The following is a 24,204-nucleotide window of genomic DNA, read 5'->3' as shown; positions in this document are numbered from 1 at the left end:
CTGAAGGAAAACTTCAGGGGCAGAGCCATCCACGAAGACCAGCTACTAGATCTCCTCAGAAACAAACCTGGCAAGATCTACCAAAATAAAAGAGATACAGATTGTGACCTGGCTAAACCACACCTGGTGGTCTAAGCCACAGATGACAGGTCTGAGGTGTGGTCAGGGTATTTACAGAAGTTGCTGTTTACACTGACTGTTTTCCTGTAATAGCTCTATCCAATTAAACTGTACAGTTGTAGACAAGAGGAATGTATTCCCTCACAATTCCAGAGGCAATAAAGCTTGAACAAAAATCAGACCCAGCCTATCGGAAGATACCTAGAGAATCCCATTTGGAGCTTTTTCTGTGGCTTCGTGGCTCCTGGGTCTGTTCAATCCCAAACAGTCATCCCCAAAAGCTTCCGGTGCTGCCTGAGACGGGCAGGCCTCACCATACGCAAGCACAATCAGGGGCAGCCCCTGCCTGCAAAGTCCCCTGAAAAACCCTGTGTTACTCCCCGCTTCCTCGGGAACTTAGTGTTGGCTTCTTCCTGTACAGGGACTACTCGTCCTCACCCACAGGTTATCAATCACCATCTGGCTCTAGCCAGCCCTCCACTTCCTCTTCCTGACCCTTTGCCACTTTTCTCTCCTGGGTACCTGTCAACTTCTAACGCACTCACACCTATCTTGGTATCTTTGAATGCTTGCTTCTTCACTGAAGAGTGCCTCTACCTTCCCACCTTGGTGGGCTGCAGATAACCTGTTGATGTCCAGGTGTTACAGACAGAAACAAGTGGGCAGCACAGGTCTCCTGAGAGCTGGAGCTTTTTCTGGGCTCCAGGGCCACCATCTACAAGCTATAGAATGACGGGTGGGAAACCATGAGCTTAAGCTCATGAATAGGAACATGCTGGGCGCTCACTGAAAGGCTCATTTCATAGGCTCCCCTTGTGTGCATCACAGCACACATCACCACATGTCCACTCTGCAAGGAAAAAAAATGGGCCCTTTGTGGGATATTAATAGCCCCACCAGATGTGGGACCGCCTGGGGTCTTTTCCCAGAGCTCCACTGGGTGCCCCACAGCTGCACAGGCAGAGTACCTCAGCTCAGGCCCCTAGAGGCTGTCAAATCAAGCACACAGAGGTGGGGAATAGAGGGGTTACAGAACACAGCACCGAAGCCTGGACAATGAGTGGCTCAGGGGTAGAAGCATCCTGAGGGCACATCTGGGCAGGGTGCCCTGGGGAGAAATGTCATCAGTGTGGGAGCCTCATTCAGCTCATGAGCCCCAGTCCTTTGCCTGCAGAAATGCAGAATAATGGCCCTGGGCTGAGAAACCCCAGGTACCTCCAAAGCCAGCCTGGAAAGGGGGAGCAATCAGACACCAGGTAGACAGAGCAATGTAGCTCTGAATGCCACAAGCGGCTGCAGATTTTCCCAGAAGTCAACACAAATGATCAAGTTTCTCCCCCTCAATATATATACAAACATATACACAGCAGAACAGAACATTTCCTCACAGGATTGATGCAGGCATTATGAAAGGCATTTTCTCCTTAGGGTGCTAAGTCTTCACAGCAGGCCGTAGATTTGACACTGGGGGCCAGTCTAAGCTCTGACCAGCCACTTTTCAAGCACTCGGGCAGGATATTATGTCTGGCTACAGGACTAGCAAGTAAGTATCAAAAACACAGAAAAGCAGCTCCAGCCAAGCACAGGTGCTACAGTGAGGAGGTGGTTCAGGTCCAGTGTGCTGAAGGTGAGAAAGCTTCCAGTCACTGTTTAAGGACTCTCTGCCTATGTGGACTTCCAGTGCTTGCAACATGACCGGACCATCTAGCCTGTTGAGTAGCTAGGATTATAAGTATGAGCCACCGGCACCCAGCTAAGCATTCAGATTTGCTTACTTGTTTTTTTTGTAATAATGAATCCATGAGCTTTCAGACCAGTACCCACAGGATCCCGGATGCCAAAGAGGGAGGGTCTTGAGCATCATTCTCCAGGTAACAGCCTCGTAGGGCTATAGACTAGGACAAGAGAGACACCCCCAACCCCCAGTCTTGTGAAAGGAAAAGAAGTAATTACTTTTCATTTGGGTGTCATTTAATTAAAGTCATTATTGTCCTACTCCCAAGCTGGCTCTAAGTATTCTCCATAACAGCTAAAAATAAAGCACACCTTCTAGAATCTGGCTGGACATACTCCAACCGCAGGGCCGTGTACATACACACTGTTGAACAGCAACAATGAAATTCAAAGCACCTCATTTTCTAGCCTTAGTAACTCCCAGAGACGCACTTCTGGGGTGAAGAATCGAGATGTAAGAGAAGAAATCACAGGCAATGTCCAGCCTTATGTTCTGTCATTCTTGGTTGCTCGAAGTCTGTCCCCATCCTGAAGCCATCAAGCTCTGCATCCTATGCACTCATGAACTGTGTTCCGGATACCTCCTAGCAGACCTGCAGAGTCACCCAGTAACCCCAGAACATGCAGGCTTCCAAGCCACCTAGCTATTACCTCACCAGGCAGACACATCAGCATCCTGTAGAGGCTACCTTTCAATTCCAGGCTGAATTTCCAGGACTGATATCACAGAGATAGGCCCATGGGGACACATGGAAGGACAATGCCTTCTTTGTCCCTGCCAAATGCAAAACTATCTGCATGGATCATTTCTTCACACTAAAAAAAGTCCCTGAGAAGTTATGCTTGCCTCCATGTCAATACTTTCTAAGGATTTCCTCTCTAAGGCCTTTCATAGGTGAACTACAGTTCCAAGTGTCTGGGTATTGAACAGTGAATAATATACTGACTATACTGTACTTTATCGTGTATATACACACTTAAGAAAGCAGTCTATTTTATAGACACAGTAACACATTATAAATGACTAGTAACAAATCAGAACAGCTGAAACAAGATAGAAGTATACAACTATAAGCAAGATACAAGATATAGAAACATGATGTTCTCTCTATCCAGATATCTAATTGTACTCTTTCTTCTAGTTGATGGTGGGTAACTAAAAATGTGCAAGGTGAAACCACGAATGGGAGTGGGGAGCTTACTGTATTTGTCACTGGGAAGTAGATGCCAAAGAGGATCCCGGAGTCCAAGTAGAATAGAGGGCTGAACTGCCCTGGGGTGGGAGATGGGAGGGCTGGAAGCCAAGAGAACAACCTGCAAGCACAGCCGGGCTTTTCTGGATTTAATGTCCTGCATGTTATAGCATAAGCCACAGCTGCAAACTTCATCTAAAGCAGACATGTCTGTAGAAACGTTTAGTACAAGCCTCGGGGACCAGTCTACCTGCTCTGTTTCCACAACCTGACCCATCAGTCCCAGCTTCTGGGCCTGGAGATGTCTGGCCTCAACTAAGTCAAGGAAAGACTCTCTCCCTCCTGAGCTCTCTTTTCTTCTGCTCCATCCTAGAAATGTGAGAACTTCCCAGACAGGCCTAAGCCTCACAGTCCCTTCTGAGTCTGTCAGGACATCTGCCTGGGAACAGTAGAGACAAGTTATACCCCCACTTTAAGTGACTACGGGTGACAGAGCCCTCAGTCCTTTGCAGACGGCTAGCCCCTCCAGTGGTGGAGCTGTGGGGCAGCACACACCCTTGCACTGGCCATCTACCCTATTTGCGTGTGGCAGGGATATGCCACAGCTGGCATTGGGTACCCTCAAGACTAAAAGGGCAGAGGGGAGCCCCGCATACATGTCTCTCTAACAGGCCCAGGTGGCCCTGCCCTCCAAGCTCACAGAGGAAGACAATGACACACTAGAAGTAAAAGCCAGCCAGAGGTCAAATAGCACCAGTGTGGTAGGAGATGCCATCACCATGGTGATAGGGAGCAGGTGACAAAGGGGGGTCAGAGATCCCTCTGTACCCATGGTGGGTACCTCTCCTTGCCACCTGGTCTGTGTTCTCATTTATAATGGAAAGGCCCGAATTTCCCAGGGGGAATGCCAACACATTGTGACACCCCTACCACATGCCTGTGTGTGGCAGGCCTCATACACACCAATGTTCCTGAGCCTTCAGCACAGGTCCTCCTGCCATCCTCCACACTGCACTCTCAAAGACAAGTGGCAGTATGAGAGGTCAGCCATCGGGGACTCCTCTTTGCCTCCTCAACTTCCCTGCCTGCCAGACAGGGGCTATGAACTGGTGAAATAGAAGACACGTAAAGACTGCCAGTCCTTGTGTCTCCTGAGGGTGAGAGACATGTGTCTTCAAAGATACACAATGAATTACTGAACTCACAGTTCCGAAGGGAAACATTGGGGGGGTCCCAGGCAGGGACACAGCCTTACAGACAGCCCTTTCCTATCTAGCCTGGGGAAGCCAGTGCCCTCGCCACCCACATCCACATCTGTTCCCTGAAGCTGAATCCTCCAGTCAGATCTGACTTCCCTGGGCAGAAAAGCCTGAGCTTTCAGAGACTGTATTTCTTGGTTCCTAATCACCTCACAAGCCACGCACGGAACAGACTTGGCAGTGACCAAATGAGAGCAAATACCAACAACAAGACCCCCTGAAAGGCCAGTTCAAAAGGCAGCCACCCCTCTCAGGTGTGCTTCATGGCTTACCTACAGACTGATGTCATCACCCATTTGAGCCATTGGGACTAGGCTTCTTTCTTCCCACTTTCTGGTGTTAGTGGAGCCTAGAACAGTTAGAAAAGGAGACACATATTAGCAGGACCCACTTGGCCCCAGATCTTTTATAATACCCATATCAGATCTGTGCTAAAAATGTTCACCAGACTCTCCAAAATCATTGCTCAAGAGAGTGGGTTAGTCACAGGGTGCAACTACCTGGCCCGGTGAGACTACATGAGGTTAGCACCACTGCCTAAAGAACAGCTACTAGCAGGAATACTATCTACACACTCTTGGACTTGTCCCCTCTGCTGTTGGCCAACAACCAAGGCAGTAGAAATTCCCTTTGGTGTAACTCAACCATAAGGAAGGAGTCAGGCAGTAGAAGCCTTATGCAGAAAAGTCACAATAAAGAACCACATTTCAGCACAAGGTTTCCAACGCAGTCCTTCAAGAAAATGTCTATGTTAGCATACAGTATTTCAATCACGTTACTTCTTGCCATTACCAGGGTTTGAACTCAAGGTCTCACACTTGCTCAGCTTGCTAGCCACTTAAGCCACGGCTCCAGCTCTGCTTTTTGCTGGTTATTTTGGAGATGAAGTCTGTCAGACTTTTCCACTTTGAATTTCAATCCTCTGGATCTCAGCTTCCTGAGGAGCTAGGATTACAGATGTGAGCCACCAGTACCCAGCAGTATCTAAATAATTTTTAAGTTTTAAAATGAAATGTGTACAGGGTGCTGGCAGTTCATGCCTGTAATCCTAGCTACTCAAGAGGCTGAGATCTGAGGGTCACTGTTCAGAGCCAGACAAGGCAAGAAAGTCTTGAGGGGCCGGGAGTTTGGCCTAGTGGTTAAAGTGCTTGCCTAGCATGCATGAAGACCCGGGTTCGATTCCTCGGTACCACATACATAGAAAAAAAAAAAGCTGGAAGTGGTTCTGTGGCTCAAGTGGTAGAGCTCTACCCTTAAGAAATGTCCAAGAATAGTGCTCAGGCCCTGAGTTCAAGCCCCAGGACTGGCAAAAAATAAAAATAAAAAAAATAAAGTCTTGAGCTGGCACAGCTCTGTCTCAACAGGTATACCCTACCATGTTCTGATGCATCAAGAAGTTTCCATCAGATACCAGTGCCAAGCACTGAACCTCTAGCTTCCAGAACCATGAGCCAAATAAACCTCTACTCTTTATAAATTACCCAGTTAATGCAAGACAGGGTAGAATATGATATTCGTAGACATTGAGATGTGCTAAAAGGAAGATCTTCACCTCACAGCAAAGCCACAAGAACAACTTCAAAGTTCACCAACACTGCTTAAACACAAAGTAAATGCAAGGCATGTCCAGCAAGGCATGTCTGAATCCTAAGCAGCTGTTACAAAGAACTTACTGGGTCTCTTTTTGTGGAGCTAGCTACCCAAGGTGGAAGGAGAAGGGGCTATGGAAAGAGTATGTGGGTCCGAAAGCAATGTGGTCACTGCACATAAATGTTTCTGTGATGGTAATGATTTTACCCTGCACAATCTGCAACAGATGTGTCACATTTCCTCTTAGTAGCCCCCTCACTTTTCTTTGGAGAAAATTCCACTTCAATACACACAGAAAGGTTGATTCCTCACTGACACACAATTACCTTCCTGAGCACACTGAGAGGGCTCCATGTCACATATATGCCACACATGGATATACACACATATGCAGCTGCTTATACATATGCAATACACATCCAGGCCACTATATATGCAGACATATATATATATATACATTCATGCATACCTATATACACAAATGCATGTACACATGCATATACCACATATCCACATACACACAGAGACCTACACAAATGTGGCACATACACACATAGGCCACAAGCATATACATATTCATACACAAACATATAGACACATAAAACCACAACTGGACCCCTTTCCCAGCAGCCCCTACTCCACTTCCTCATTAATTATCAGATACACAGACTCTGGGTTACCCCTATCCCAAGGATGCAAGGAGACCAAGTGAAAAGGGGAATTCCAGGGAGGGAGACACAGCTGAACAAATTGGAGAGTGCCACCAAGGTGAGAAGATGTTTGCCAGTGGAGCTTAACCACACTGCTACTAACCCTGGGTGGTGGGGGTTGTGGGGGGGTTAGATCATCCTAGAGAGATCAGAGCCTGCATGGAGAACCTGTGCCCCTCCTTGTAGCCGGGGAACTGCCACATGCAACCACATGCAGGCACAGACACCACCTCCTGGAAACAGAGAAGGAGACACTGGCAGGAAGACTGGGAAGGGTACGCCAAGGCCATCTGCCTGAACCAGGGAGACTAGGCCAACAGGTCCTGCCACTAGGACATATCCCACTCTGTGCAAAGCTCTGGTTCACACCTGGGACAGTGCCAACTTCATGCCAGTTCCAAGCTCCTAGAGAACAGTGACAGGTTAAAAAGTATTACCCCCTCCTCCACCAAAACTGAGCTGAGTCTGGAAACATCACGATAAGGAAACTATCCACTTTGCCCAGCTAGGACTCTTGAAGCCCCATTTACAGGCACAGTAACTATAGAGGTCCCACTCTGGGCCTCCTACTGCAGTGATGAGATGCTCAGAACCTCCTTTGGGTTAGCTTTTTCTTTTCCCCGAACCCCCACAAGTCTCCTGCGAACAGACTGGCCTTGTCAATACCTTGTGATCACACCATATTCACCCAGTGGCCCTTCTCTACTTGTTTGACACCCCTTCAAAACAAAAGTCTTCCACCTAACCCTGGAGAAACAGGGATCCAACAGTCAGAGCAGATGTGCAACACATATCCATATGCATAGATGGGCAGACCCTTCTCTCTCTCTGCTATGGCCTTTCCATGAAAAGTCTTTCCTTATCAAGTTTGAGCTTGTTTTTTTATTTGAACTGTGCACAAATGACAAACCACTGGGGCCCCAGAACGTATCACACACCCACACAATTATTATACAAATCACACTTATCTGTGTTGTACTGGCTTCCACTAACTGGGGAGCAAAGGTACCCCCAATACTTTCTGGGGACAGCATGTAGTTTTTCTCAACACCAGGAGAGTAGCAAACAGAAAGAAGCCACCTTGCCACAGATATCACAAACCCAAGAAAGGACTTCATGAATAATAAATGAGCTAGTGGGCATGGACAGAATCCAAAAGACTGGGATCGAGTTTTATTAACTATCTTTTCCTAGTAGCTGATTAACCTGGTTTGGTAAAGAAGGGAAAGTCTGGAGCTTCCTGCTTCCCAGACAGCAGAGCAGGAAGTGGCAGGAAGCTAACTTCCTGCATGTTCCTTCCCTGGTGTCCAGAGCTGTAAAAGCACCTGTGGTCACAACTGAAGTTCTGACCATCTGGAACTCATCTTTCAGGACACACTTGTGCTGTGCATGAGCACCTGAAGATCAAGCCCTGCCGAGACAGAACAGAGTAGGACAACAGCCACCAAGGACCCTTTGCAGGAAGGTCACCTGGTCCAGCCTGCTTGGCCACAACTGCTGTCACTGAAACTCACAGCCTACCCACCACAGCTCAGGGTCCCCAACAGAATCTACTTCCTTCAGTGAACAGAATTTCCAAACCCTCTGCATTACACACACACACACACACACACACACACACACACACTACATTTTTCTCATTGCTCATAAATCACTCTCCTATTTAAAGCACAGGATGTCACAGATATTTAATTAAAGTCACCGAAATTAACCTTGCTAAAAGAATTACTCAAGAACTGTGGCCTTTCCTCTCACATGGAAAGATGTTACAAAATACCCATCAGGATCAGCAGCCCCTGTCAATCATTCAAATAGCTTCTGCTTTACTCCTTAAGAACAAAGAAGATACATCACACAGAACTTTTTGCCAGCCATCTTAACCCATCAAACAAAAATCAGCAAAGAAATCTCTGCCTCAGTATCCACTCCAACTTGCCCCTCCATTTGGCCTTGTTTACCTGGGTTTTCCTAACAGGCTAACACGGGGCTCTTACTGGAAAGAGACATAAATAAGTATGTACCTAGGAACAAACCACTCAGAACAATCATCTTGAATTAACACCAGAAAGAAGAGGTTAAAAAAAAAAATCTCACCTACTTGCAGAGGTTTCCTCTCACTCTGGGATAAAGCCAGACAGACTCTCCCAGTGTGACTTTCTCCCAGGCAGCAACCCGGTCTTCTAGAGACACTGAAAGCATACAGGCCACTGAGGGGTGGGTAGGTGGTGTATCCTGTACCACAGTCCACCAAGGACTTCAGAGCTTCTATGCTCCTCCTAAGCCACCTCTTTTCCTACTCCCCGGGGAGGAACTGTCTAGGAAATTTGGCAAGTGGTGCTACACTAGGTCTAAAGGCAGAGTTTCAAAAGTTCTGGAGATGAATGGTGTGATGGTCATAAGACGTAGTGCCACTGAACCATATACTGATAATCAGGATAGTAAACTTTGCTATGAAGATTTTATTGCAAATAACAACACAACTCAAGAGCTGGGCGTGGTGGTATACATCTGTGCACCTAGCACTAAGGCAAAAAACACAAATGTGAGAGCTCAGGACGGTCTATACAGAAATGAAAAAGATAAAGACAAAGAGAAGGAGAATGAGAAAACAAAGAAAGAAAGAACACATTTCTTCATCAGAAAAATAAGATTTACAAAATAGTCTAGGCATACAAATAAAGCAGTAAAAGAAGTTCAAAAAAGCTCACGCCTGTGGGGTGCAGAGGCTCAAGCCTGCATAGATAAAATCCTAGCTTCTTGGGAGGGAGAGAGTAGGCAATCATGCGTCAAGGCCAAGCTCATGAGACTCCACTCAACTGAGGGCAGTGTGTGAGAGTGAGTACCTATCAATAGCAACAACAACAGAAACCAAAATATATGCCAGGCTTACTCAAGCAAGTGTGCATTTTTAATCATCTGAAGCTTCACTTTCTCCACTTAGTTACCTACATTCATGCTCCAAAAATATTCCAAAATTAAACAATCCATTCTTAGTATTATGATGAAATCTCACTCCATCTTGCCTCATCCTGAGGCAACAAGAAGGACCAGGTTTCTGCCTGGAAGCAAGTTCAATATATCCTCAATGTATACCCTTCCCTCCTGTCGGTCATTCTCTTGGCTTCTAGATGTATCTATAGAATATAAACTACCCTTACATCAATCACTTAGTCACCCTCTATGCTATCAGATGGGCTATAGCAGTATCACAGTGCACATGAGTAGTCATTGTGATCATTTATATGTGCCAAGGAAAGCCATCTATACTGTTTTGTTTCCGCGAAAATTCTAGACTTAAGGAAAGAAAACAAAAAGATAGATGGTGACTTTGCTAAGACCTACAATACAGTAAAGTATTAGGTATTTTCTGAAAGAGAGAGAAGGGGGGAAATGAACAGTGGGAACTAGTCTTTGGGGGTGATCACAACATTAAAAGAAGTGAAAGCTGGGGACTCATGGCCAATTGAGTTGTAAAAGCTGAGACCTTTTTCCTCAAGTCTTCCCTGGGGATCTCCTAACTGAAGAAGGGCATCCCTACTCACTCGACAGACATTCAGGTACCCTGATTCCACGTACAGCTCTCTCACCATCCCCACTGTTGCCAAGAAACCACACTCCAGTGATGTCCACGCACGAATTACAACTGCTACACACCTGGCACAATAAACCCCGGGGATCAACAAGCTGACAGTGATTCTCTCCATGCAGAACAGGCATGTCAGCAGAGATTTAAGCCTTTGCTTAAATTGCAAGTCTGAGGTTGAGTTATGAAATCACTAGCATTTTAATCCAAATAAGAGCATCTCAGAGACTATGCTGGACAAATAAACATAAACAGATCTGCCTGTCTCCACGCTCCTGATTTCTATCCATCTTCCTTTGTAGATACAAATGAAAAGAACCCCAAAAGTCTCCATAAAATGTACTTTAATTATTTTTCTTCCTTTACAGCTAGAAGCAATGAATCCAGCAAGCTTCAGAACCCATGAATCATCTTTTAAATGGTTCAGTTCAATAGCTTTTTCAAATCTCATGAAGGTAAGTGCCCTGAGGGCAAAAGCCACAGTATGGCACTGTGTCAAGCCAAGCTCACAGGCCTCTTCTGACCTCAAAGAAGAGAGACAGGCCAGACAGGACCTTCACCTTGCCACCAAATCCTCCTGCAGAGAACACAGGGCTGGGTACAGAAGGGAACTTCCAGATTCAGTCACAGGTCCAACTTGGAAGTACCGATGAACACTTCTAAGTACAGCAACCCACACTGTGGGGAAAGCAGTATTCGTGGGCAGTTCCCTGACCCACCTCTTGGGTTGGGTCATCCCCAGAAACCCTGCCAGTGCCACAGAAGAACTTGAAGCCAGAGAATAGGCTAGCCACAAACCCAGGCAGGTCCTGGACTGCTAGGAAAGACCTGACTTTCTGAGAAACAGACTGACACACAGAGGCTTGGCAGGAAGCCCCGGAGACAAGGGAGTGGGCAGTGCGGAGGCTAAAGCCTACACTAGTCTTGGGCAAGGCCAGACCTCCCGAGAAACCCCAGGGCCACGTAGTGTTACCTCTCTGCACCTCAGGCAGGGCATATGGCAAACACTAACTGCCAGATCATGAGCAGAAGTCTGGCTTAAACACATCTACATAGGGCCCCTGGGTCAGAGCTCTGATATGGGATCCCCTACACTGTCCCCCCCAAACACACACCCACACACACACACACACACACCCCACACACACAGAGCTTACTACACCCTGTGCCTAACACTACTCAGCCACTCACCCATCCATCACACAATCACCTCCAGCCATCCCCCGCCACCCTGGAGACTTTGTCCTCCTCTATTTACCCACCAGGCAGCTCCTTTTCAAACCTAGAATGCTACAAAATGCTAGGCCAGGTTTCTCCTGTGTATAGGAATGACTTAATGTCAAATTCATAGTTTGCCACAGAGGTCAAATAAGAATACTCTAGGCAAGAGGAGGCCGAAGTCAGCAGCTCACAAAGAAGGAAATGATAAGTTTGCACATGGCATAAACATTTTTTTCCAGAATAGGGAAATATTAGGAGAAAGGAGGCAGCATACCCTGGCCTTCTGCTAATAAATATGTTCAGCATGTCAATCAGTCAGTAAGCAAAACCATTTCCAGTGGAGAGTGACACAAAACACAACCAGAGACACTTACAGAGTCATTTGTGCATAAACCTAGGGCCAAAGAGACAGGAAGCAAAAGCCTCAAGCCAAAGGCCAGCTGAAGTGTGAGGCCCAACTTGCAGGAGCCCCACACCAGAGAACAAGAAAATGTCAGCTTTTAGTCAGTGGCTCACACTTGTAATCCCAGCTCTTCAGGAAGCTCGGATCTGAGGATCACTGTCCAAAGCCAGCATGGGCAGAAAAGCCTGAGGTTCTTACCTCCACCACCAAAAAGCTAGAAGTAAAGGTATATGGCTCAAAGAGCAGACAGCCAGCCTTGAGTGAAAAAGCTAAGGAACAGCTCCCAGTCCTTCGATTCAAGCCACACTACGGGCACCATTAAAAAATAATAAATAATCAACCTTTGTCCATGCAATGCTGGCTTGGTGACTTCTGGAGGACAACTCTAAGCCCTACTTGTTCCTGGAGACAGCCTTCCAGGAGCACATCAACCCTTGTATACTTCTTAAACACTCGGTGCCACCTCCCTACACTACCTGCAGCTCCAACTTATTAATGAAACACAGCTGGTCCTCTCTTGGAAGTACTGCCCAGTGTGACCGTTAATGGCAACTTGGCCAGACTGTAGAATGGAAATATTTGGTCAAATTGTTCTACATGCTTCTAAGACAGTATTTTTTTTTTTATGAGATCAAACCACAGAGTGAAGCCGATGGCTCTCCACAATGTGGGTGGGCCTTATCTAAGAAGTTGAAGGCCTGAATGCTAAAAACTTACTTCCACTGAGAAGGGACATTCTGCCTCAACTACTTGGGACTAATCTGAGTCTTCTTCAGCTTGCTGGCTTAGTCTGCAGATTTGAGCTTATTGCTCCACATCCTGAACTGGTTCCAGGAATAAACTCTTGGTTTTTGTGCGCATACACATGCTGTTGTTTCTGTTTCTGGGGCAGGTACTAGCTGGTAAATTTATAGCAGACCCCCCTCCCTTCTTACCCAGGCCCCTTAGACTTCAAGAGGCCTGTGTCTACCTCCCTGTCCCACTTAGAAACTGTACAGAGACATTCCTGTGATCAGTGAATGCACAGCACCCCGCGGAAGGCCACGATTATGAATGACCTGGCCACATTCACCACATCTGGTTAGGACACTTGGCACACAGGACCAGAGCTAGGAAAGCTGAATATAGATTAGATAACTCCTACAGTACATACGACACAACCTACAGCACTATGCTGAATTCTCCTCCACTAGCTATCACTCTAAACAAGCTACAGGCATGAGAAATACGCATGATAGGGTTTACCTTTTGAATGAAAGCTCCATCGGTCGCCCAATGAGCAGAGCCTCCCAAATCTAGAAACATCTTCAGAATGCAGATCTTTAGCTATTTGTGCCCTACTGTTCAAGACTCTCTGAGCTAACATGTGTGTACATACCTTCACATTTGAACATGCAAGCACACAGTGGTATGAACCTGCACATGAAAATATATGCACACATGAACTTACACACAAGCACATACTTGCCTGGCCTGACCTGCCCACCCCAGAAGTCAGCAGGGTTCTTTTGTTATTGTTCTCTTTTCATGTGTGCTAATACTAGGGCTTGGAAGCAGGGCCTCATACAGTCATTGTGTTTTTGGTTTTTTTCTGAGGGGTGTTTTTTTGTTTGTTTGTTTTGTTTTGTTTGCTCAAGGTGGGTGCTCTACCACTTGAGCCACACGTCTACTTCTGTTTTTTTGTGGACTAATTGGAGATGAGATTCTCTAAGACTTTGCTGCCTGGGCTGGTTTCAAACTGTGATCCCCAGATCTCAGCTTCCTGAGTGGCTAGGATTTCAAGCATGAGCCACTGATTTCCTAAGTCAGGCTCTACTTACAACGCTCATTCTACATCTCTCTATGTCAGGCTCTACTCTTTACAAGGCTCATTCTACATCTCTCTATGTCAGGCTCTACTCTTTACAAGGCTCATTCTACATCTTTCTGTGATGCTTGATATTGCCAAAATGACTACTGCATAAAAAGAGCATAATGCACCAAAACAACAGGGCTGAGACAAAATTGAGAGACTCCTATGGGGCGGGGGAGGAATAAAGGACACAGGGCTCACAGCACAGGGCACATGACTTCTGAGGGCCAGGCACAGCCACTCACAGAATGTACAACATTCAAATCTATTTTCAAATCTATAGTACAGAGGTGAGCAAACAGAGCAAGCTGGAAACCGTCCACAGTATGCTATGTTGTATGTGTATGTGCGTACTTGTAGGAGTGTGTGTGTGTGTGTGTGTGTGTGTGTATCTGAAAATGATGCCAGAAAAAAAAAAAGGGAAAAAAAAACCTTCAGAAAGGCAAGCTGTTGATGGCACTGACCCAGCACAAGGAGGAAGTTCAGTGCTTTCTAGCCCCATTTTTTGAACAATAAAAATGCCGTGAAAACAAAGAAAAAGTAAGTCAGCACATTTCACTTCCTCCCCACATAGGAAGAGTCCACAAGTATCTTTTAGAGACACAAATTAAAAGCCCAGGCCTCACCAACAGGGAGACAGGAGAACTGGCCTGAGTAGATAGAAGGCCCCTTTCCTGTGCCCCGAGTCAGCAAGTCAACGACATCTACTCACAAAGCAGGTTTCCTCTGCCCACGGTTCTACAGTTTGCTGTGAGTGGAAGATGAGCCATGCTTTCCATTTCCCTGCTGATAAATTCACTGGAATTCATCCCAGCAAAGGTGACCACCTGACCCCTGTCTCCACCCACCAGGCACCAGCCTGGGCTCCAGCCCCAGCAAGTGTTTCAACTTCATTTCCCAAGCATTGGAGGCCTAAGGGCAGGAATGACCCAAAAAGGCCTTTGTAAACATGCTTTCTTAGGCTCTCCACATGGACAGTCCAAGATGGTCTTAAAACCAATGCTTAAGTATCCAGTGTATCTGAGATACATAAACTCTAAGAGACACAGGAGACATGGTGAGTGACAACTGGAGTGTTGTGACAAGCCAACAAATGCCTGGAGCCTCCAGAAACTGCAAAGTACAGGAAGGAGTCTCCCTATGGGGGCTCTGTGAGGAGATGCAGCCCTGCTGAGCCTTGACTTTGATTTCTGCCTCCAAAACTGGGGAAATCGTTGTATCCCCAGTTTGTGGCAGCCACAGAAGGTGCCAACTGATGTCCTCAGGAGCCTATGAAAAGAGAGAATACTTCTGAGGAGATCAGCAGGGAAGGAGTGCCACTGAAACCCAGACCACGAAAAATGGGCAGGTTGAAGCAAAGTTAGTCACTCTCCTGTGGACAATTTTGTCCTTGGGGGGTGGGGGGTGCCGCTTACCCAAGGCCCTTCTCTCTCCTGAGGCTCTGCTTCTATGTGTGTGCCATCTGCCCTGTTCCTAGCAACCTACTAGCTCTAGGTTTATGAGTCTGGGTGAAGAGCCTCCAATGGTCACAGCCAGGGTCACTCATCTCTGTTCCCAAATCCAAGAGAAAGTAAGATCCTGGTGCAGGGGGGCTGCAGTCATGGGAAGACTCGTCCTCTCATGAGCCACACCCCAGGAATGCCTCAGACCTCCTTCTTAGCCCTCCATAGAGCTGAGCTTTCCATTGCATGGCTACTACAGGCCACCTCCTGGCCTCCAGTAAAAAATGGGGAAACCATTCTGGACCTTACTTAACCTCAGGACCACATTCCACTGGTCCAACAGTCAGGGGCCAAACAGACCCATAAGCAGAAGTCAACATGGCAACACATTTGTCACCAAGTTTGGTGTGTGTGTGTGTGTGTGTGTGTGTGTGTGCTGGTACTGGGACCTAAACTCAGGGCCTGAATGTTATATCTTAGCTTTCCTTCAAGGCCAGTGCTATACCACTTGAGCTACACCTCCACTTTGGGCTTTTTGTGATTAACTGGGGATAAGAGTCTCATGAACTTTCCTTCCAGATTAGGCTTTGGATTTTTGTGATACTTAGATCTTAAGTATCCTGAGTAGCTGGGACTACTGGCGCACCATTGGGCTTCAGCTGCCATCAAATTTTTAGAATACATTGCTTTCTTCCCCACTCAGCTACCAGCTGGCTCTACCATGAGTTCTGCATTGAAGCCTGGCATTACTGATTTCAACACCCCCTCCCATCCTTACAGATGGTCCTCACCCTCAAGACTACCCCCAGGATCCCACATTACCTAGCAGCACTCCTGCCCTTCTCCTACCAGAAAGGCATATCCTATCTGCCCTCTCCCTGGCCTGTGTCCTCTGTGACTCAAAGTTACATGGTGCTAAGGAAGGGATGGCAACTGACCAACTGATGAACACGTGCAGAGACAGAGCAGTGAAGCAGAGAAGCAGTGAAGCAGTGAAGCAGTGAAGGAGAACAGAGGGAGAAGATGCAAGGACCCAGCGGAAGAGAAGGGGTCCACAGGTAGCAGGGAGTCACTTCAGAGGCTCCACCTCAGAACAGCTGGAAACAGTGCAGGTGCCAAGTCCTGAGGTGAGATCTAAGTCACAGGAACCATCACTTCTGATGACAGCAAGTAGTTGGCTCACATAAGAGAAGCTGTCAAACCCCTAGAGTCCCTGGTGTCCCAAAGGGAAGATGAAGATCTAAAACAGTCCATGTGCCATAGTGCAGAGACCTCATTCAGCAGCAAGCAGCCCACCTGCATATGCGCGTGCTTGTATACATTCGTGCTTACATATGCATGTGTTTACATGTGGTAGGTGTAAATGCATGTCAACTATGGGGAACACACACAATAGAATACAGGTGAGGGTTCTGTCCCCTAAATGCTTAGTTTGAAGCTAAAAGTGCTCCAAGCTGTAGATTTTCCCTAATTTGGAATATTGCACACACTTAATGTGTAATATTAATACTTCCTCTTGGGACTGGGACCCAAGTCTGAAAATGCAACTCATCCAGGTTTCCTAGGCACCTTGTACACATAGCCTGAAGGTCATTCTAGACAATGCCTTAGACAATCTTGTATGATGTAGACAAAGTTGCATGCCGTAGAATTTTCCACTTGTGGTGCTTGAAATGTTTCAGACTTAGGAGCACATCAGAGTTTGGGATTTAGGATGTTCAACCAAGGTTGAGAGAGCTGAGCCAAATATCATACAGATGCTAAGTGACAGCTGAGGTACCCAGTGAAACCAATTACGGGTACCTCTGCTGTGATCACTTAGTGGTGCTCACCCAGACTAAGTGAATCCCACACTGGACTACATATATTTGTGCAAATTCTGCAACCCCTCCCTGTGAGAAGAAGGAGGAGTTGGGAAGGAGGAAATGGAGACTGAACATACTAGCAAGAGAGTGTAATGTCTCAATGAACAATCTTCCCTGGCCTCCAAGATGTCACAGGAAGGTGGGAGAGGGACCACCCACCAGCAGGATGGGAAGAGCCATGGAAGCCTGTGGTGAGCGTTGGCAAGCCCGTGCTGCATAAGAGAGGCAGCAAGAAGCCAGGTGGCCCCTGCTAGGTCTGAGACCCAGGTTCCCACAAGCTCACTTGGGCACAGGATTGAAATGCCACTTATTCGATTAATTTACTCAACATCAATAACCATCCCTGCAGCTGTCCCTGGGCTCCAAGGCCCTCATAGAGCAGATATACAGAAAGTGTGAAAAGTAACAGAGAGGCCAAGGACTGGCCATGCCTGATCATTCTGCCAGGGGGCTTGACAAGGTCAAAGACCATGGAACCTGCCCTTTGTGTCAGCTGACCAGGAAGGCCCTCTGAAATGTCAAAATACAGAGAAAAACAGAGGTCACACCAACAGCTTTGATTCCACATGGAGATATCCATACGGTCCTCAGTCCTATGCAGCTAATGCCCTCCCCACACTTGCAGAAGTCACTCTGCAGAAAACACCCTCTGTGAAGCAGGGGCCCTGCTCTGCTTCCTGAACCAACTGAGAAGTCCTGAGCCCACTGGGTGACAATAGTGAGGATTGACTCAGGGCCTCCTGGCAAATAAATGGGGCTGTGTTTGGGAAATATCCCTTCCCATCTTTAGTGACTACACTAATGTAAGTGCTAGAAAATGCCTCAAAATAGCCCTGACACAAAACCATGAGACACAAATGGTCCAGTAGCATCCACGAGTTGTTCTAGAGAATTATGCAGGCTTGCTGGGATGAGATGAGAGTGGGGGAGGGAGCCCTGTCCATCTCCACAGCCAGATGCCTACAGTGACTGAGCTGCCCATTCTCCCTGCAGTGATGGGTATAGCCATTAACGCCAGACAGTCTCTTCCAGCTGAATAAAAACCAGTGCCTGCCGACTCATAAGTCACGGAGTGGGTTGCTTGTAAATAAATGAGGATCTGTAGCTCCCCAAAGGCTTGTTTTTCAGGCCCTTCTGCGATCTGTATCTCTTTTAAAGACCAAATTCCCTTGTCTCTCTGGTTTTGCAGAGCTGGTGAAAACCAAGCTGGAGCCAGAAGGTTCTCTCGTGGATGGAACATAAACGTGTGGGTTCCCAACCAGACACCCCCTCCTCACCAACTCTAAAGGAGGTGCCTGCTGTTGACATGGGTACACCCGGAGGAAGCTGGCAATCTCTTAGGATTCCACGCTTGAAACCCAAGCCACTGGCTGCCCTCAGTTTTCAAACACACATCAGATATCCAATTCCGCCTGCTCAAGAGCTTTGCTTTGACCTAGTTTCCCTGCCGCGTATTCCTGAGTGTGTGGTCAGCCTCGGGCCTGCAGCCTGAACAGCACAGTGTAAGCTCCATCCAGAGACCCGGAGGAAGAACAGGATGTGGAGGGAGCCAATATAGAAACTAGAGAACTGTACCCAGCCTGCACACGCTGACCCAATGCCGTTAAAATGTCCACACGGTCACCCACAGGACACCAGATACCATGGGGGATCAGAATTATCAATGTGGGGAGTACAAACACACTTCTAAAATAAAATACAACTGAAGCCAGGCACTGGTAGCTCATGCCTATAATCTTAGCTCCTTAGGGGGGGCCGAGATCTGAAGATAAGAAAAGCTGATGAGACTCTTATCGCCAATTAACCAGCAAACAAACAGAAATGGAGCTGTGACTCAAGTGGTAGAATGCCAGCCTTGTGCACTAAAGGCCTTAGTATATCCTACATCTAAACAGTCACACACAACTGGTTTAGTGGTATGCGCAGGTGTGTGGGTGAGCTACACAACGCATACGGCAATGCTTCACTATGGAAGATGTTCCTAACTCCCCCGCCCAGCCGCCCACCAGGGGTACAGATCACAGCCCGCAGCCACTTCCTCTCATCTTCATGACACTCCAGCATCACATACTTGGCTCTATTGCCTCACTGTGCTGGGGGGTGGCCAGGGCAGCTAGCTGGCTCACTGTCATTAAAAAGACAGCACATAGGAGATGCCGGTGGCTCTGTGAACAAGCATGTATGACAACTGGAGCAAAAGCGTGGCAAAGATGTCAAAATACGTAGTGTATATGCCTGTATGTGTATGTGCACATGCTGAAGTAATTCATGGTTTATGCAATCCATGTGTATATATGTGTCTTCTCTGGGTGGATGTACACATATATGTATGTGGTTTATTTTGCTAATATGTGGGAATGGTGTGTACTTCCTTGCATGTGTGGATATGTACATCTGTGCGTTGTGTATATGCTGTGTACAGTGTGCATTTATGTAGCCTACTATGTGTACAACATATGCTATGGTTCTAGATGTATATGGCAATATCTGTATGTGGTGTAGCGGGTACAGGGAAAAATCTTGAGGAAATACTAAAAGGCTACACAGTAAACTTAGGAAGGATAAACAATTGCTATAGTCATTTAACACTAGCAATAAGCAAATGAAAAAATTACACATCCACTTATCATATGTAACACTCAAAAACATGAAATCCTTATGAATATATGTGGCAAGAGATACACACCTGCAACTACAAACCTCAGCTAAAAGAAACTAAGAGAGAGCAATTAGGCATTCTATATTTGCTGATCAGGAAACTTGAAATTGCTACAAGGTCAGTTATCCTCAAGTGGACTTAAGGAGTTAAAGCATTCACAGCCAAGATCCAAGAAGGCCTTCTGCAGAAACTGGTAACCTGCTTTCAAGCAGATAGAGTACAAAGGATCTGGAGTTGGCTGTTCAATGTTGAAAATGAAGAAAGAACACACTAGTAGAAACCACCAGGGAATGGGGAATCAGCCAAGATAGTAAATACAATCAGATACTCACCAATCATAAAGCTAAGATTAACTCAATGGGGAAAGCATAGATTTATTTTAACCAGTTGTACTAGAACTATGGAATACTCATGGACAAAACAACCCTCAGTCTAGGAGTATAGCTCAGTGGTTGATTGGTTGGTTGGTTGCCTAGCATGCATGAAGTTCTGGGTTCCAAACCCAGCATACAAAAGAAAAAGAAAAAAAGGGAAGAAGAGCTCAACCATAAATTCTTTGTAGTAAAACCCTAATTTGAAACTACTCAGGAGGTTGAGACTTGAGGATCAAGGTTTGAAGTCAGCCCAGGTAGAAAAAGTTCATGAAATGTATCAGCAAAAGAAGCCAAAAGTGAAGGTACAGCACCAGCCTTGAACAAAAAAAGCCAAGCAATAATTAGAGACCCTAAGTTCAAGTCCTACTACCAGCATATAAAAATAAGCTAAAAAAAATACAAATTCTCAGGGTAAAATATAAAAGAAAAAAATGACAAAGGATCTGGCACAGGTACAACATAAATAATATAAAACATTAAACCATGTAATAAACTAGATCTAATACTAAAATATTCCCTTTGAATGATATTATTAATAAAACAGGAAGGTAAGGTATAGATTGAAATTATTTTCAGTACAAATCTTTCACAAATTTGAATTCCAAACATACAACTCCAATGTAAGATAAACAACCCAAATAAGAAGTAGACAACATATCTGAACAGATAGTCCCAAAAACATATGTGCAACAGCTAATAAGTACATAAGAGATGCACACTGAAATGTCCAGAATACTGCATTCCAACCTTCCTGCCAGGACAGATAAAAGTCAAAAGACTGACAACCACAAGTGCTGGCAGGGAGGTGAGCCAAACTGAATCCTCTGCAACTCTCCGGCGTAAGAGGAGGAATGTACAACAGACTGCTTTAGAAAACACTTTACCAGGTTCAGCAAAGTGAAACACACACCTCAAAACCTACAATTCCATTCCTAGGCAGCTACGCCAGGAGAAATAAACACAGTCTGCAGTAAAATTTTCCTCTAAATGCTTGTAATGTATTTACATATCACTTTTTTGCTGTGGTAAGTACACAGACGGAAGAATTTAACATTAAGTCCACAATGCAGTCAGTCTCTCCACAATCCAACATGCAGCCATCACCACAATCTAGGCAAAAATGGAACTGCTGAAATTATAGAATAATTTTTCTGTCTAGCTTTTTCAGGAACTTCAAAAGTATTTGCCCTCATAGTTGGAAACTAGGTTTAGAATTTAACTGGACATGTTAACCTATACAAGACTCCAGGCACTCACACAGAGACTAGGGGAGGATACCTTTGGGGAAGAAACACAAAGGTTTAACTCCTCTGAACATTTAAAATGCTATTTATCAAAATGAATACTGGGAAATAGGAATAAGGATTTTGTTGCTGTTGGTGGTGGTGGTGTCTTGTTTTTGCTTTGGGATTTTTTTTTTTCTTCTTCTTTGAGAGGAGACCAGGGGAGGCACCGAAAGGAAAAGATTAAGGATAAACAAATGTAACCATGCTCTTCAGTATGTAAAAAATGACCTGTGTAATTTATGGGCAGGTCTGGGAGGGAGACACAAGGGGAAGTGAAGAAAGGGGTGACAAAACAAATGTACTTGTTACCTGATCTACGAAATGGTAACCACTCTGTACAACACTTTAATAATAACCATAAAATTATATTTTAAAAAATAGGAAAAAAAGTGCTCATCAAACAAGGTTCATATCTGTAATTATAGCTACACAAGAGGCTAGGATCTGGGATTCAAGGTTCAAAGCCAGCCTAAGCAGAAAAGTCTATGAGACTCCAATTCATTATCAAGAAGACAAAAGTGGAGTGATAGTGTGTCAGCCTTAAGTAAAAAAGCTATGCGAGAGCATGAATCCTTGAGTTTAACCACAAACAAAAATGGGGCCTTCCAAACTATCTCACTACTTTACATTCCCACTAAGGATGCTCTCTGTATCCTCATCAACATATTATTTCCCCTTTGTTAATTGATTTTATGTATTTCTTTGTTTTGGGCAGTAGTGAGGTGGGAACACAGGGCCCCATGCTTGTCAGACAAAAACCTTCTTTACCTCCAGCCTCTTTTTTTTTTTGCAAAGATTGTTCTTAAGATCTCACTTCCTGTCTGAGCCTTTTACGCTTCCCATCATAGCTGAGATGAAAAGTACCCATCACCAGACTGAGCTTCTTCCCGTTGAAATGAAGCCTCAAGTTTGTCTGCCCAGGCTGGTCTAGAATGTCAGTTTGACCAGTCAAAGCCTCATATGCAGCTAGGATGATAGATGAAAAACACTGTAGTCAGCTATTAGATGAGAAAGGGATCGTGAATGTATGCCTGGGCTGGTCTTAAACCATTACCTTACCAAGTATCTAGGATCTATTTTTTCTTTTAATCAAAGCCATTCTAAAGGGGTGTGAGTGGGATATTTCCTCTCATATGAACCTGACTTGCATCATGTTTTCATGCTTCATGAATATCTTCGCTGCTGCTATGTATGTCCATAAGGAAGCAACCATATTCCCAGAAGCAGGTAAACAAATAAACTGTACTATATAACAATATGGTGAAATACTATTCAGCAATAAAGACATTTGGTACTGATATGCACGAAGCCCTTGAAGATCTTATCAGTACTGCCATAAAAACAAAAAAGTTATCTCAAAACCATCATGTACAGTGAAAGAAGCTAAACATCAAGGAATAGCAAAGATACTATCTACAGTCCTCCTTACCATTTCTGTAGTTTTTTTTTTCAGTTACCCACAATCAATTATGGCTCAAAGATGGTAAATGGAAAATTCCAGAAATTGACAGTCAGTAAGATTTAAATTGCCTATGATTATGTCCATCATGATGAAATCTCATCACATATACTCTGTCCTACCTGGACTGCATTCATTATCTCTGACTGTAAGTCATCTAGTAGCCAGCTCAGTTGTTAAATGGACTCACAGTCTCCCAGGGCTTGCTTGTACTTGAATGGCCCTTATTTTTTTTTTAATTATGGCCCATAAGTGCAAGAGTAAGAATGCTGCCAAGGAGAAATCATAAAATGCTTCCTTCATTAAAAAGTTAAGAATCCTGCAGTTATGAAGAAAAAATTACATGCTGAGGTGGCTAATTAGGTACACGAAGTATCAGAGAAGGGAGAAGAGAGAAGGAGGGAAAGAGATCAAATACACATTATTTTTTCCTTTAGATTGCTCTTCCATTCATCACTTCCTCCCAAAACCCACACTCAGCCCTACATGATAGATCATGGACCCCTTCTCATTTCTCAGCACACTTTCCTTCAAAGGAACAAAGTTGTCAGAGTTATCACCTCTGGTTGTCCCCAAGTCCCCTCCTCCTCCTCTCCTAAACTCACCCTGATACTTTAGTCTCTTCTCCCAGACTATCTGCTAAGTCCCCTGTGACCTTTATGCTATCTATGCCCAAGGTCGTCTCAGCCCTAGCTGCCCATATTCTCCTGATCAACCCTGCCTTTTCTTCTAACTGCTTCTTTAACCCCAGGTCAGGCATTATATCTCCTCCCTTCTCTGCCCACCCTACCTCCTGATAACTTCAGGGCTAAACATCACCTCTAATCCCCATCAAATTCCAGGCCCATCTACCCAACTAACTCAGCACCACTTGCACATAGGCTGACCCTATCTCACCTCCTAACCCTGGGAAGCCGGAATTCCCCTCCCCATGTCCTGCCCTATGTGTACCTGGAATCTCCAGCCTCACTCCTGGACTCCACTATCAGAACCATCTGGTTACAAGTTGTGAATATCCCTGGCCACTGAACCTCATACTATCTCCCATAGTTCAAGTGTTTCCTCTCCTTGCACGTTTTCACCTCCCTCTACCTGTAGGATTTTCTGCTTCCTGACTCCCCCAACACTGGCTCTAAACAATTATCTGCTGGAAGAAACAGACTCTGAGAGGGGAAGGGCCCTTTAAGGTAAGCAAGCCTCTTTAACTACTCTTTCAGTTACTCCCAAAGAGAAAGGAAAACTCCTTAACAATTCATAAGTTTTATATAATCATAATACATGGTTATGATGGTTCTGTCTTATTGTTAGTCATTGTTGCTCATCTCTAGCTGGAAACCAGCTAGAGTCAAGTCCTACCACAGACTGCCATGCACAGGAAACACAATACACACAGAATTCAGTACAATCAGGTGTCAGGAATCCATGGCAGACTTACCAGGCATCCATCCCACCAC

General features: G+C 45.5%; 1 protein-coding gene across 4 annotated transcripts in view; it reads right to left on the bottom strand.

Moving 5' to 3' along the window:
* The window catches only part of LOC150065284 (semaphorin-4D), a 91,103-nt gene that overhangs the window by 60,973 nt on the left and 5,926 nt on the right, over nt 1-24,204 (bottom strand). For all 4 annotated transcript variants that reach the window (XR_016534937.1, XM_090329867.1, XM_090329865.1 and 1 more), the window contains exon 2: nt 4,579-4,655. The gene's annotated coding sequence lies outside the window, so the exon portion shown is untranslated. The remainder of the gene's footprint in view (nt 1-4,578; nt 4,656-24,204) is intronic.

Source organism: Megascapheus bottae, chromosome 3 (genome assembly GCF_031878675.1).
Source record: "Megascapheus bottae isolate mThoBot1 chromosome 3, mThoBot2.hap1, whole genome shotgun sequence".
Lineage (NCBI taxonomy): Eukaryota > Metazoa > Chordata > Mammalia > Rodentia > Geomyidae > Megascapheus > Megascapheus bottae.
The sequence above is the reverse complement of the archived record's forward strand: the minus strand, read 5'-3'. Positions and strand labels throughout refer to the sequence as shown.